The sequence below is a fragment of the Ambystoma mexicanum genome, chromosome 4q (assembly GCF_040938575.1).
Source record: "Ambystoma mexicanum isolate Mex_15411 chromosome 4q, UKY_AmexF1_1, whole genome shotgun sequence".
Classification (NCBI taxonomy): Eukaryota; Metazoa; Chordata; class Amphibia; order Caudata; family Ambystomatidae; genus Ambystoma; species Ambystoma mexicanum.
In genome coordinates, this window is record NC_090928.1 from 408891081 (window position 1) to 408907844 (window position 16764).

The following is a 16764-nucleotide window of genomic DNA, read 5'->3' on the forward strand; positions in this document are numbered from 1 at the left end:
ACATAGGAGGGCGACGACAGAAGGACATATCAATGGCTAAAAATGATAGAAACATTGTGTGTAACAATCACGCTACAAGAATGCAAGATCTGATGATCTCCATCGATGGAACTGTCCTGAAACGTACCTCGAGCATCTGAGTGACATCAACGGTAGTCGTCAATACGTTGGACTCCTCAGCATCTCCCTGAAAGACAGTACTTGAATTATTTTGGATAACAATAATTATAACTGAAAGCAAAGACTAGAGGACGAGTACAAGGGTGTACCATTAGGTAAAATAATTACACGATAAATTAAAACTATTGATTTACATGCCTAAAACAAGTCAGTGGCAGAATAGCCAAGTAAGATTACCCGATAGGCGCTTGAAGTGGCTGATGACTGCAATAACGACACGGATGGAGAATCTTCCGCCTTCATATTGAGTGGATACATAAATGGGGAAATTATTGTTAGCTAATGCTACACACTACCGCAAGGCCGAGAGATAAATACGTAAACTTGACTCACCAGTGGAGGGATGTGGACGAATAGAGTGGGAATAGCGGTTGAGAGCAATTTTCGCCTCGCTCGCGGTGTGTTCTTCTTTATTAGCAATGATGTGGAGTACATGTCAGAGGTAAAGTGCCTGCTGCAGATGCGGTATCGATCACCCCTCTTGTCCGCAAAGACTTCTAGGACTCTACTTTCAAGCTCAGAGGGTGGATATCCGCAATATCGGACCCATTCTCTTATCTGATCTATTGTCTTAGGGAAAACATGCATTATAGTACCTTCAGATTTATTATGGGTCTTCGAAGGACAACCGCCAATGGAACAGGCAGGCATTGTGGAAAGTTCTGAAAAGTAAAGATCAACAATTCTCTATGAATACCATTGTGTTAAAAAATTAAATACATAAAAGGTTCAATGCAAGGTATGTTTTGGTTCTTGGAACTATACACGTTATTCACATGCGGATAAGTATTTGAATAACTTTAAAAAAATACAAAAATAATTTCACTAAACTCAGAACATGTGACTAGTTCCTTGCATGTACTGTCTTGAACGAAAAGAAATTGGACACAAAATGAGTATGGTACATGGCCTTACCTTGACGAGCAAACAGTTAGATGCAGGGATCAGAGTAGTTTCTTGTCGTAGAACAGGGAGCAGTTCACAGGTTGCAAACTGATGAGTTTGCTCAAAGTGGTCACGGAAGTTCACAGAGACGAAGAGCAGACAACCAGCACCTTCACGGGTTGACTAGCAAAGCGCAAAGAAGTTCTCATTAGAAATATGAAGTGGGTTATAAAGAATTCGAAACAGGGGTGTGTTTGTGAATGAATGACATGTATATGTCGTGGCATTATGCGGTTTGCAGGGGGGCGTCCCGCGTGAGGGGAGATGCTTGGCAGGAGACACGGGGTCTGGCGGTAGACATGGGAACAACAACCCATGCTCTATAGACCACTTTGAAGTGTACATGGTCTTTGGCACCTCTTGGCCTTTATCGCTCCCTGACAGCTCCACTTGCCAGCACAAGTACCCCGGTGCGAACTGCCTTTGATAGGGCGGGGGGTGGATTGGGGCGGTGGTCGTGCAGACAAGACACAGGAAGACTCGTGAATGGAGACACACTTATGTGGATTGCAGGGGGCCGTCCAGCGTGAGGGGAGATGCTTGGCAGGAGACACGGGGTCTGGCGGTAGACATGGGAACAACAACCCATGCTCTATAGACCACTTTGAAGTGTACATGGTCTTTGGCACCTCTTGGCCTTTATCGCTCCCTGACAGCTCCACTTGCCAGCACAAGTACCCCGGTGCGAACTGCCTTTGATAGGGCGGGGGGTGGATTGGGGCGGTGGTCGTGCAGACAAGACACAGGAAGACTCGTGAATGGAGACACACTTATGTGGATTGCAGGGGGCCGTCCAGCGTGAGGGGAGATGCTTGGCAGGAGACACGGGGTCTGGCGGTAGACATGGGAACAACAACCCATGCTCTATAGACCACTTTGAAGTGTACATGGTCTTTGGCACCTCTTGGCCTTTATCGCTCCCTGACAGCTCCACTTGCCAGCGCAAGTACCCCGGTGCGGGCGGTGGTCGTGCAGACAAGACTCGTTTGCCGTAGGGCCTCACCAAGGAGAGGCCATCTAACTGCATGTAAGAGGCAGGCTGCAGGATCTAGTACATGGAAGGCAGGGGGGTGAGTTTATAAATACCTCAGCCTCCCAGGAGAATATATGGGTGCAGTTCACCCTGGAGACCCTGAACAAAGTGGTGTGGTAAGTATTTTTGGGGGAGGAGGCAAGGCCGGGAGGCTTGATGCCAACCCGCAAAATAACATATGTATGTCTGCTGCATATGGGTTCAACGGTTATGTGGATTGAAGGTGGGCGGCCAGCGTGAGGGAGGATGCTGGCCGGAGACATGTGGTGTGACAAGACAAGGCACAGGAAGACTATTCAATGGAGACACACTAGATTCATTTAAAAAATCAAAACAACCATTGTTAAAATATATGTTGGGTTTTATTTTAGATCTTAATTTCAATTGAACATAAATAATAAACATTACACATTGTAAAGTTGCGGTTGCAGCACATCCCGGGAAAAGCCGCGGTATTGTCCACTGTCGCTGGGGAAATGTTGTCTAATGGCAAGTACCGCACAGGCAGGTATTACTCTCCGAACGCGGTGTCCGAGCCTCCCGTGAAGCCACCAAGTGAAGCAACGATAGGCCACCAGCCTGTACCACCTGTGAAAATGAAAGATGCAAACTGTATTAAAATGACAACTTTCTTATCACTGTCGATTCAGGTACAAAAATGTCATTCTGCTTTGAAAAAAATTCTATCTAGAAAATGCACAACATGGAACCAATTTACATGCATTCGAATGATATGTAGATGTAGTTTTATATGTGGGAGACGACCATGAAATAGTAGTGGCATCACTGACATCACAACCAGAGTATACTTACTCGTTACTCGGATTACGCGGACGAACAGTGCCGCAAAGTTCGTGCATAAGCACCATCATCATCCTCAACACTGTCCGTGAGAGGCAGGCTTCCCTGAACTCTGGCAGCTCGGTGATGCATTGCGGACTTGGCTCGCCTTCCGAAATGTAGGCCAAGCACCCGGAATTTTCACGGCAGCAGCAGTTCTCCTCCTCAGTTGGCATTAGCTCGCAACGATTGCACGTGCACCAGGTGGAGACGCCGTCCATGCGACATGGTCCAGGCTCTTCATCCGTTGACTGGTCCTCCCAACTGCCGTCCGAATCCCCATCGTTTTCGCGTGCTTGCCTTTCCAGTAGTTCTTCCTCGGTGTACTCGGGCTCGTACATATACGGCATTATTGTAGCCATTGTGTGGTAAAGAAAGTAAAATAATTTATAGCGGTGGTACTGGTATCTGTTCACACGGGCTACAATCAACGAAGGTATTTGACCAGAGCACAGAAACGAGTCACAGAATACTCAAAGTAACACAGCGAGAGTAATGGAATCGAAAATCTGCTGCTGTGTGTTGTGAAACGGTGTGTTTATACTTATTGAGGAAAGAGGCGTCCTGCCGTTTCCATGGCGACACTTCATTAGCTGAGGCGCAGCGATTGTTGACACGAAACGTGCTTTGGCGTTGGGAAATGGGCGGTACGCGTCTGCTGATGTCAGGCTCGGGGGCGGGGGATTTGATTTAGTGCCGCAAAAGCAGGTGAGCCAGGGCGATGCGGCAAGTGATAGGATTATCATAAAATGGCGGCTGATTTCGAGTGCGTTAATGGACGAAAAGTCGGGTAAGGTCCATAGGAAAGTTTTCCACGATCTACCGAGTTATGCTTAAAAACACATGGCCGAACCGTAGGGACAATAAAAAAAAAGTCCCGGAACTCTCCTTTAAGGCGCGTTTCTGGCAAGACCTTTAAATTGCAGAACAGTATCACCTGGCATCATTCATGAAAACACGGCGTGGGCAAGAGACTGACTCACAGCAGCCCCTGCTTACATGCGTCCCCCAGGCGCCTGCCACCGGAAGTCAGGCCCCGGGGGATGCCTCTTCCACCTCCACTGCAGAGGAAGAGTAGAGGCTGACCACCCCCGGAAGGTGGTGGCCAGAGATGACAGCCCGCTATGTATGCTGTCCCTCTAGCGCCCCCTATGGGGGCCGGTCCGCCTCTTAAATGTTCCATAAAGTGGAGGGCTGCTACAATTAGCAAATGAGCTGTTCTTTTGTTTAGCTGCGTGCGTTTTCATTTGCAGGGAGTGAAAGACTCTTCTAAATGCGCAGCAGCAGGGAAAATAGACTCCAGATTTAGGGTTAGATTCCTAACTGAAGAACCGGCTTCCATCCTGTGTTTTAGGCATTAATCAACAATTGAATTATGAGGCGAACAGAAATATCGCCAGAAAAAAACCGATGCAATATTAGCAATGTTGTAATGTCGCTTGAATTGTGCAACAGGGGACGTTAAGTATGCGGCTAGACAGCTAATAGATCGGAACATCTGTAATTTAGACTTCATTGTTTGTTGTCTATAGAGGGACTGGACAGCCTGGTGCCATCCTTATTGCGTGCTTTTTTCTGTACTACAGAAAGTGTCCTTTCGTGATGTCGAGTGCTAAGGAGCAGACCATGTCTCTCCATGCAATGTATTTAGAGCGTTGAACAGAGAGTATATGTGAACAGGATCGATTTCCTTGAACGTTAACTCTGCTGTCCAGAGGGCTCCCCTCGGCCAGCGAACACCCACGAAGACATCTGGGGATGGAGAAAGTAGGTAAGGGTGTGCATTTTTCATACACATTCCTTTATACTACGCCTTCGTGAAGTGGTTGCAAAAACACTATGTAGTGGGAAAAGGGTCCAGGCTCCATACTAAGGACATTGAGCTTCGAGGTTACGCGCAAAGTACTTTTTATATATGGCCATAGAGCTCTTTTTATGTAAGTCCTTCAATATATTTTTTCACACATGGCATTCCGTTTTTTTATGTAAGGTCATTCGCAACGTGAGATTGCATACAATGTACTTTGTATGTATGGCGAGGGCTTATTACTGCATATAGTTGCACTCCATAGTAGGTCAAAATCAGGAGACTGACAAGCAGGCTTGATTTTCAAAAGGTTTAATTTCCTCTGCTGATTCAAAAAGATCTTTTCCTAACTCTGAGATACTAAGCCCTATGCTATACAAAATAATGTAACAAGGGTGTTCCTCAGTGTGTCAAGATGGTCAAACTTTAATGAAGTCCTCTACCCAGAAATCTAATTATTTTCCTCTCCCTACTGCCCAAACGAAAATATAAAACAACCAAGACCTACTTTTGAACCTGGCCCAAGGGAAAGGGATGCTGCTGTCTTCTGCCCGCCACTCCTCTTATGTCTCTATACCCTTGCCTATGTTCAGCCCAAACTTTATTGTTTGTGTACAGCTGGAGTTCAGCCGGCTCTCTCTGGTTCTCCATGAAACGTGCGTGTCCCATAGTCATTCTCCCTTCGGGGAGACATCTCTATTTCCCTTCCCACAGTCTGGGTTTCTTTCAGTCGTTTTCTCTGCCACTCTGGGGCTCCCTCCTGCTCATTTCCCACTCTGGGCTCCTGGTTTCTTTCACCCACCCCAGTCTTTTCTCTATCTTGTTTCCCCACTTTGGGGCTTCTTGGCTTTTTCCCCACTCCGGGGTTACTTGACCTTTCCCCACAAAAGGGCTTTTCTCATTTTCCCTCTCCGATCTGGGGGTTTCTCTGTTATTTCCCCCCTGCAGCCCCCATATTATTTTAAAGGGAGCGGGGGACACCCCCACATCCCCCGCTCCCATTTATCCCAAAAATGATCCCCACTAATATCACCTATGGCTGTTCCCGACGACCATATATATGGCAATATTATTGGCGGGGATAATATTACCCGATAACCTCCCCTCAATGTGCACTGCAGCGGAATTAAACTCTGCATGCTTCCCGATTGGTTACTTGCCTGACATGACTTCAGGAGGCTAGTTTTTCAGTCATTCTGTGCTTTTCCCTAAAGAGGATGAAAAGAAGTTTGGGTCAGAAGCTGAACGAGCCATTGAAAAAAGGTTCTCACGCATCTTAGTTAATACATACCCCATAAAGTATCTGGGGGAAAGGGGTGGTTAAGCTTAGCAGGCTCACTCCCTAGTCCTAAAGGGGTTGGCTCCCCTTAGGGGAGAGGTGTTGAACTCGCCGGATTCGTCAAAACAATTGTTTGCTTAACACTTTGGCTCTTGTGCGTTCTCATTCAAGAAATCTTTCAGTCGGTGATAGCAGAATAAATGCAGAATTTGTGCTATTCTAAAAAAATACATCAATATCAGCTTGTTATTCATTTCAGACTATTTTAAACAATTTAAGAAAACTTCCTTTCAACCTATCTTTGTCGTTTACAATAAGGGGTGCCATGCAAATAGATGGTTTCCTTTGTGAAGCTGTTAAGCGTTAAAAGCTACCCTCTGATAACAGTGTGCAACCTGCAGCGAGAGGCCTGAATCCTAGCAATGCCGACTCAGCCTTTAATGCTTCAAAAGTCAATAAATGTAGTACTGCTGAGTTGGGTAATATAATCTGTTAACACTGCCATCAGCTATTCAGTTTGTGCAGTGAGCTATCTAAATATTAAACATTATTATCTACCCTACTAAACTCCATGATAGCACCTAGTAAACACACCACCAACGTGTATTCTTACCAAATAATGACTTTACATTTATTTCAGATTAAAATAAACTGAGCCCTCAGGCATGTGTGTACAGTATTTTATATAGTGCAAACTTAGCTAGGAAGTAGCAGAGGGCTGTACAAAGTGCACATTGTCACTACTACAAAGTCCCTAGCCTTTCGCATGGGGTCCTTTGAAGTCTATCCACTCCACTGTGAAGCCAACTGTTCAAGAGTGTCATCTCTTAAAGAGAATGAACCCATTGATTGCCCGCGCTGAGGCCTGGATATATGTTCAGGTGTTAAGATTGTCTCGGGCCGTCGTAGGGAATACATTGCTAGCAGTACTCCCTAGATTAGGGTTGTTCATCTCGAGGCCTCAGGGGCCAGAATCCTAATGGATTTTCAGGACATCCCTCATCCATATTCATGAGAAAAAAATGTGCATACATCCAGAATCATTGTATGCAAATTTGTCTTTTGAATATTAATGAGGGGTATCCTGAAAATCCAACATGTTTCTGGCCCTCGAGGCCTGGAGTTGGATAACCCTGTCCTAGATCCTCATTTGCACCCCGAATCAGCATTTCATTCTGCAGCCTATTGAACATTGAAAAGACGGAGGTTGAGACGCCACGTCCAGATCCTCGGAAAGCTCCTATCTTTTCTTTTGCAAACTCAGTTTATCTTTAAAGGAATTTTCCATAGTAATACAATGATCTTATCAACAACCTATCTAGCAACTAGGATAGCATTCGCTGGAGGTAGAAGATCTTTAAGCTATAATTAAACATTGTTTAGACACCCCAATTCAAAATCAAAAGTCGTAATGTACAAATGTTGAGGAATTACGTGAGTTTGGTAGAAACACACAGCCGTTAACTCTCAGAATAACACACACCATTTTGGAGTCTAGAAGAAACCCAACAATGCATCTGTTAAAGAAATGTGTGGCTATTTGAACACTATTTTTACTCTTGTCTATTGTGACTTTTACTGATGAGCTATGTATTGCTGTTCTATAAATCGGTATCTTACTCTGAAGCTCTTGCCAACTGACCAAACTTATATCAGATGAAAAAAAGATATTAAGGTATATATCTTCAAGGCATGAAACAGCACCGTCATATTGTTGGTAGTTTGTAGCGGGGGAGAGAGATTTCAGGGTAATCCATGCGCAAGTAGCGTATGAGAGTACATACACAATTAATAATACCCAACCATTTGTTTAGATAAAATGTACCAGATGAGGGAATTGTAATTAAAAGCACTACAAAGGAGAGCTGCCTTTCGTCAAATAGTCCTTTTATAGGAATATACCAAAAAGACGAATTACTTTGAAAGCCTCATAGGAATAAATACTGTGGTAAGGCAGATGCAGGAGCCGGACAAGAGAGCATTGTTCAATTGTGACTTTTATTTAAAGAGAAAAAGAAGGCCTACTCTTTCCCTAACTCTAAGGTGTGGGTCGGTCCTAGCTAATGTACGAAAATTAAAAATAGCTGGTGCCCATCAGTAAGTCTTGCAAACTAACACAGTCCTGTGTCCCAAATGCCTAGTTCAAGCTAAATACTGATACTACCACTAATATAAAAAAACCGAACATAAAATGGACCAGTCCAGGAATGCTACAGTGTTTCTACTTCAATAGTTGAAATGGTGGTTGGCTTCTGACTCCCACCCAATGTTCCATCTATCGATTCCTGGGCCTTGGGATAGTTAAGAATTCTGATAAGAATGCCTTTTGGATCATCCTGGTTTTTGTGTGTAACAATCTTTGACTTTCCTTCCCGGGATGGTGAGCCCTTCACTCTGCAATATGGTTTGTTTCCCTTGTCCTTCTGTTCATGTGTTTCTTGCCCCATCTTGGGGTCGCTTGGCTCTCACCCTGCCAAGAGTCCTTTGGCTTTTCACCCCAATGTTTTTTTTGTATGAATCAGACCTTCTTGGGGTCGCTCGACTTTCACCCTGCCAGCAGATTTCTAGTTTTTTTTACCCCGCTCTGGTGTATTGTGTATTCTTGGGACTGTTGGTTCTGTCACCCTGCCAGGGACTCTTTGGTTTCTCACCTCAAGTGGGGTATTGAGTCTCCCATCCCTTCTTAGGGATGTTTGGCTGTCCCGCTGTCATGGGCTTTCTTGTTTTTCAACCTGCCATGGGCTATTGGGTCTCTCACCCCTTCTTCGGTTCTGTTGGAGGTCGACCTGACAAGGGCTTTCTAGTTTCTCACCGTGCCATAGGGTTTTTTAGGGTCTTCCTGCACTCCTTCCTGCTCCCAAGAACAGCCGTGCACCTTCTATGTTGTGGCGACATTCCTTGGAGGAGGGCGTCTCTTCCACTAATGCAGGACTGCCGGTCAGCCTCTTCCTGTGTTACCCACATCGGTTCTCCACATTGGCCTCCTCTTTGGCTGAACGTTCACAGGCTCATCAGAGATACAGAGATACAGTTGCATGCTCGGGTGGTGCTTCTCCATTTGCTTGGTCGAGCCTGACTGGCTCCAGGACAAACTGGCATTAACAGCATTTTGTGGGCTCCTTCGCTGCTCCACGCCAGAAACCTTCTGCATCGGTCTGCTGCTTAGCTCCACTCACCAGGAGGCTGTCACCTCTTGCGGGACTTCCTTTTGCCATTGCTCTCTCAACGATGTTATTCCTCCGTTGTCTTAATCATTCAAGCCGAAACAAAATTGGATGTTCCATTGACTCAGTGTTGCTTGTACTGTATGTTGAAAAGAAGGGTCAGAAACTACTCCAGCCTTCCATAAAGGTTCACAAGTACTACTACATTGCTCAATCCCCATATAGCCAACACATATATGGAATCTTTCAGATGAAGGAGGATGAATAAAATCCCTTTCTGGGGTTTCATTGTTCACCAAGAGGGAGTCACCCCCAATGGGATCCTGCTTGCCCTGTCCCCTAAGGGGTGGTAAACTTAGCTGATTTTATTTTTACCGCGACATTTCTGCTGGAATTATATTACCTGATCCCCTCCCTAGTTCCAAAGGGTGGGGCTTCCCCTGGGGGAGAAGGGGTGAATTCCCCAGATTCATCAAAAACCCCTCCCATGGGCTTGGAGACCTCCTCTAGTTGGGTTACCACCTGGTCAAGACAACTTTCTCCCAAATCCATGGAGTAGCCTCACTTAACGCAGAGAACTCCTCCCATGATGACAAAGGGAAGTAAATCTCAATTACTTCCTTCTGCAGTTTTGGGTGGAGCAGATCCAGAAATGTAGGGAATACTGTCCCAATGATTATTTCCCCTGGAAGCCCAGGGATGACTGATACCTTTAGTGGTGTGAGGTCTCCCCTGAATTCTGAGGTTAATAGGACTGTGCGGTAGACTTCTGCATTCCCATGCACACAAGTTATTCTCACTGTCTCTTCTAGATCCAGGCTGTTTGGCTAAACCAAGTCTGCCTGGATGGACATTTGTTTACTGTCATAATCGATTTAGGCATTGGCCTAGGTTTGATTTATACAAACCGGTTTGCGGGCCTAAACAGGGATTGTGTTACTCAAATATATGTCCGTCTCGTCAGTTCATTCACCTGTGTTTTCTCCCCTTTTCCTTCTTCCGTCTGGCTCTAACCAACCTATTTCTAAGGGTACCTTGGAAAGCTTTTTTTGACAGATTCAGGCAAAATGTCCCTTTTCTCCTCATGAGGAACAAGTGGCGTTTGTAGGAGGAGTGGGTTTGCTTCTATGTATGGGTTATTAAAGGGGGTATGACCGTTCTCCTTAATAAATCTTCCTTATTTTTCAGGATGACAGGGGTTGGAATTTCTCGAACCTTTTGAGGAGAAAGGTGACTATCCCGAAAAGAAGGGGCTAGTCTCTATCCACCACTAGAGATTGCACTTACCTTCTTCATAGCACTCCACCTACTGCTCTCCATGAGCACCACAGCACATATCTCATTCCCCTCTGCACTTGCACGTTTTGAACACTCACAAGGCATAATAGGTTTGTCTTCCCGTCCCCATCATTGTATTGTTGTACTGATTTATTTAACATTGTTGTAAGTACATTGTCTATCATCCCCTATCCCCTCCATGTTGCCTTGTGGGCACTTTGAAGCAGTATTTGCTTCCTGTATAAGCGCCTAACAAGTGAACAATAAATAAAATAAATCAATAAATACGGTCTCTTCTGCATTCGGGAGCCTTTCCAAGGTGTTGCTTATAAAAGTGGAAAGCCTTGGACTGGGCCAGGCAAATCTTGATGGACTTCTCTAATGACGTTTGATGTTGTTGTAGGATGGCCATTTGGAGAGGAGTGGGCAATGAATTAATGGTTCTACGTGATCTTTCCGATTTTTTTATGGGTGATTTTAGGCAGCCTACAAAAACCACAAAAATATGAATTTCTTCGCTTCTGTGTCCTGGCGTGCCTGTCGGCCCCTCCATGCACTCGGGCGAAGCAGGGGCGTAACAGTTTGATTTAGAAAGACCGCTCCCTGCAGTCACAGAGCATTCTATCTAAATCATTTTTTTTTAAGTCGTTTTCTTTAAAACAACCTCTTCACTTAGGACCAAATTAATAAACTGCTCCAGAGTTAGAGCTTTCAGGACCTCCAGTAGATATTTTTCTCCCGAGCATTGATTATTGGGAGTGTTAAGCTTAGCAGGCTCACTTCCCCAGTCCAAAAGAGGGGATGCTTCTCCTTGGGGAGAAGGGACGAAAGCCTTGCATTCGTCCCAACACACAGAAACAAATTGAATAATGCACGAGAACACACCTACAACATAAAAGACTACACTGATGGGGTAAAGATAAACTTACCAAAAGTAGAAATCAATATCTAATACATAATATGAAAAAAGACCATTTTCAGAAGAATGTAAGCCATTTTTTAGCAGGGACCAAGAGAAGCTGGTTCCAAGTAATGTAAAGGTAAGAACAATTAAATGACTTAACTCTATGTGTGTATCATGTGAAATAATGTGGAAACGTTTGATGATGAAACAAGAGATTTAATTTCTAATTATGAATTTATAATAAAAGGAAACTAAAACATGGAGCTCCCCGGCGCGTACACATCTCTGATACTAGCAAATAAGTAGAGTAATATGCTGCTACATGTAAGAGCAAGCAAAATCATAGATGCACATTCACCAGCATAACACAAACTAAATCTCTGCATATCCAACTAAATGTGTTTGTCATATGGGTGACCGCACGAAACAAGATTCCCAGAGTAGAAATATTATGTTATCTGTTTTTATAGTGTGTGATGTTGTCCCCTGATTTTTCCTTAAGTTGTCTGTGTGGAAGAATTGGGTCTGGATCCCACCACTGTGGGGCCTTGGGATGGGGAGGCTTCCCTGGAACCTTCCACTTAACTGGGGGCTTTTTGCAGGTAATTGCCATATGGCTCATGCAGCCTCTACTGGCCCTTTAAGAAGACAGACTCAGAATGAAAGGTTAAAAGCCAAGGTAGCTATAAACCCGGGCAGTGTTTAGTTTGTGCAGCTGTAATTTCAAAACTTATTAGAGCAGAAGCCATTCAGCACCCACTACCACGCAGTGTGAGACATGGACCACTGAGCACTATCAGTCATGCAAGCCCTGCCGGCGGAGTGCATTGGGTTTTTCATATCACAATGCATGATGCCACTTAATCCAAGATGGAGTACCAGCCTTTTGGAGCGTGTGTTGGGGAAGGGGCCTGTGAAATTAAACTAGACACACCTAAACATGGGACGCCCAAGTAGACCAACCAGTCCCTGAATAGAGGAACTGTGCAGCCCCATCTGCAAGTCCTTTCCACAAACCAGGCCTAAGGGGAGAGAGTGAACCACCATCCAATCACTTGCTCCTGAAGAAGCAGTGTGGGAGATGGGAGAAGTTGAGCAGTGAATGGAGGCGTGGGGATGGTTGTGGTGCAGTAGGAGCTGGGGTAGCAGGAGAAGTTAAGGGAGGAGGTGGAAATACAACAGGTGTTTGAGATACAGGAGAAGGGGGTGCAAGATGGTGTGAAGGACCAGGTTAAGAGGAGTGAAGGAGGTGAACAATGTCAGAGGGAGTAAGAAAAAGCTTGCTCTCAACCAAGGGAATTATTCAAAATTCTGAACGAGCTAGAACATCCCAGCCAGGACAAAAATGATGTAGTTACCAGAGACATTATACAAGATGATATATGCACCAAACTTAATAGGATTAAGGATAAGATTGTACTCTCTAAGAAAGCCACAACTCCTAAAGATGCCGAAACTATGAATGCCATATGAAAAACCTGGAAAGTAGAAGAACAATTTTCATTCAGACATGTAAGTGATTCAGAATTAGCACTTATTATAGAAAAGCTTAAACCCACTAAATGCAAAGGGGACGCATGCCCGGCTATGGCTATTAAGGCATGTTCCTCCACTTTGATTACAACACTATGTAAATTAGTCAACGCCTCCTTTAGGGATGGTTGTGTCCCAAAAGGTATCAAAAACACCTGGATTAAACCCCTGTTGAAGTTTACCGGTCTCTGTCCGCTGGATCTGTTGAATTACTGCCCTATTTCCAACTCTCAATTTTTACTCAAGATACTGGATTGAGTGGTTTACTCACAAGTTTTGAAACATCTCAGATTCTACGACATTTTGAACATATGGCAGTCAGGGTTCAGTGAGAGACATGGAAAATAGACAGCGCTGTTAGACCTTAAATCCAGGATTCTCCGACATATGGACAATGGACAGATGGTTATGCTCATGCTGCTCGACCTGTCCACCGCCTTCCACCTGGTGGACCATGCTCTATTGGTCACCAGGTTGGAGGAGGTGGCAGGGTTTTCTATGTCAGCACCAGGCTGGGTCAGATCTTTCCTCAGTGAATAACAATGCAGGGCAAGCAGCAATAGGCGGATGCACAACCAATTGAGTTTACAATTGGTGTACCGCAAGGAGCCTAATTGTCTCAGATATTTTATAACATATTTACCGTTTCCTTTCTCGATTTCTTGGAAAGCAATAAAATTGAATTCACAAATTATGCTGACGACACACAATGTGTCTTCCCCATATCTGGCAACTTTATGGAGGATGAGATTAATATAAATAGGATATACAGCCTGATCCAAAGCTGGATGTGTAACAATGGTCTCGCGCTGATTACCAGCAAAACTGAGTTGATGCTGGTGGGCTCAGAAGCAAAAACTCACAAGATGGAGCTGGAATATGCTCAGTGTCAAATTGATGGATGTATGATCAAAACAAAAAGTAAAGTCAAGACCCTTGGAGTTTATCTCGACCACTATCTGAATATGTAGGCATAAGTGAGTAGCCTGGTTTCTTCAGCCTCATATTACATTAAGCTAATGACGCATGCACGCCCATTAATTTCCAGAGAGAAACGTGAAACACTTGGCAGGACTATGATGGGCTCCAGAATAGATTATTGTAGTAGCCTACTAGTTGGACTACCGAAAGCCGAGATCAACTGGCTTCGGGTGGTGCAAAATAACGCTGTAAGAGGTATCATGGATCTCAATAAAAGGGAACATATCTCTGTGGCCAGGAGAAGTCTTCATTGGTTGCCCATAAATGATAGAATCTCCTTTCGCCTTATACTGATTACTCACAAGTGTTTGAGAAGCACAGCCCCAATTTACCTGAAGGAAGACATGGCATTAAAAGCCAATATACATAACTTGAGATCAAACAACTCCGTACAACTAAAAGCTCCTGCTTTTAGACTGTCGCAGGTAAAGAATGGAGCTTTTTTCGCGGCAGCCCCGGCTGCCTGGAACACAATTCCCTTGAGACTTAGAGAGGAAATCTCTACACCTGTCTTTAGAAAAAATCTAAAGACATTCCTGTTTAGTTTGAATGATCATTTCCATCTATGCATTGGTCTATATATGCTGATATCGGCTTTGTTTGGCCGCCTCTGGCCTGGCGGACGCTTTCTTCCTTCTGTTATGTGTGTGTGTTCGGTGCCCTTAAGCCACCGGGTCAGTGGTGTGCAATATAAATCAATAATGTAAAAAGTAAAGTAGAGAACTCCTAGAAACGTGGGAAGGAGGAAAGAGAGGCAGTTAGACGAAAGGTGAATACACAGCAAGGGAGAGAGGAGGAGAGTGGGATGTTCCCTGAATAGAGAGGGAGAGTTACAGAGAGGGAGAAAGAGAGCGACAGCGACAGACTATCTGCTGTTTGGGAGAAGGCTAAACATGTGGCTGAACATCCAGGAGGTTAGACAGCAGCAAGCCTGAGTGCCAGAGACAAAGTGTTAAGCAAGACCCCTACGCATGTGTGAGTCGTAGCTTCACAAAAAGGAGGAGAGTAAGAGGTGTGGAGGTGCTAAGTTCAAAAGCTCTGGAAGAATGTCTCACTGTAAGAGGAAGAACTGAAGCATGTTGGCAACAGTGTCCACCCAGTGGCCACATGGCGATGCCACTTACCCGCCATGATACATTTTCACATTGAGCCTTTATAGAAAAGATTGCAAGAGACAGCAGAGAAAAACACAGAAACACCTTTGTAGAGCTTTTTGGGTTCAATAAATAGTTCGCCATTCTGACACTTTTGAGTTGCCCTGAACTATGCATACATAATCATGAATAAACCCTGCAAAACGAGGTCACGATTCACGTCATCTTTGGAGTACACTTGGATTAGTGACGACCAGGGGTGCCCGCCAATTCCGATACTGGAATAGTATGGTGTCTGATTTCTATTGCAGATTCCACACATCCAAGTCTCAGCACAGGTTTGTGTTGGATTTGTATTTGTGAATACCCAAAGGTCACCACTTTATTACATGGAGCAACCCTTAAATATTCACAGATCACTTTTAAGGAGGTTCGAGTAGGATTACTAAAGCAAATGCCAGGTTGGCAAGCCGCCAAGGTTAGCCTTATGGAAGAAGCAGCTTCCACTGAAACAAGGTGGTATGAATCTTCCAAACTTCTTCAACTATCATCTGGCGTTCACTGCTAGGCATCTATGTTGTAAAGTCCGGCCAAGATCAACTGGATGACATCGTATTGGAGTGTAATAGTATATCTCACTTGCCGCCCAAGGCCTTGTTGACGACATTTACGAGACCATCTTGCTTACAGAACCCACTGATAGCCCTCCTGCATGAATGCTGGCGCTGCATGTCGGATGGAATAGGAAGTGATCCATACTTGTTCCAAGATGCATCTATCTGGCTGAATCCGGCTATGACCGTACAGAGTAAAGTACTCTTCTGGCCATCATGGTTCTTAGGAGGAATTAGATACATCAAGGATTTGTTTGACAATGGCAACGGCTTTCTCCTGCTCTCCTGCAGTCTGCTTTCCGTTGCTGTGGTGGGAGGAGTGACCCACAAAGCCTTCATAAACTCACTTGAGCCGCAGAGCGGCCGCGGAGCTGCTCGCTGAGGTGCTCGCAGTCTACGGCAGTCCCGGCTTTCTCCTGCTCTCCTGCAGTCTGCTTTCCATTGCTGTGGTGGGAGGAGTGACCCACACAGCCTTCATAAACTCACTTGAGCCGCGGAGCGGCCTCGGAGCTGCTCGCTGAGGTACTCGCAGTCTACGGCAGTCCCGGCTTTCTCCTGCTCTCCTGCAGTCTGCTTTCCATTGCTGTGGTGGGAGGAGTGACCCACACAGCCTTCATAAACTCACTTGAGCCGCGGAGCTGCTCGCTGAGGTGCTCGCAGTCTACGGCAGTCCCGGCTTTCTCCTGCTCTCCTGCAGTCTGCTTTCCGTTGCTGTGGTGGGAGGAGTGACCCACACAGCCTTCATAAACTCACTTGAGCCACGGAGCGGCTGCGGAGCAGCTCGCTGAGGTGCTCGCAGTCTACGGCAGTCCGTGGCCGGTCCGCGGTCCATCTGGCCCTGAGATGCAGGCCTGTGAAACAAGCAGTGAGGGGCACTGGCTTCGAAGCCAGTGGACTCGAAGCGAGGACAGCGGCCTGGAGCGGCAGAGCCCTCTGAGGCCGCTGAACCGGGTTAGAAAACTGCCCCCCTTGAAGGCGTCCTCAGCCCAGCAAATACTTAAATCATTTGAAGGCCAGGCGTTACTGGACTCCATCAAACAAAAAAAAGACTATTCAATAGCCTTATCTGGTTCGGAAGACGTTCATGCAGTCCCAATGCTAGCGGAACTGCT

At 45.4% G+C, this 16764-nt stretch overlaps 1 protein-coding gene across 4 annotated transcripts in view; it reads left to right on the forward strand.

Annotated features, from left to right (window-relative positions):
- CHRM3 (cholinergic receptor muscarinic 3) overlaps positions 1-16764 on the forward strand; it is a 3761375-nt gene that overhangs the window by 2034805 nt on the left and 1709806 nt on the right. Inside the window, exon 1 of one of the 4 annotated variants that reach the window (XM_069607975.1) lies at positions 4617-4769. The exons of the other annotated variants lie outside the window; for them this stretch is intronic. The gene's annotated coding sequence lies outside the window, so the exon portion shown is untranslated. Of the gene's footprint in view, positions 1-4616; positions 4770-16764 lie in introns of those variants that run through there. 4 annotated transcript variants of the gene reach the window in all.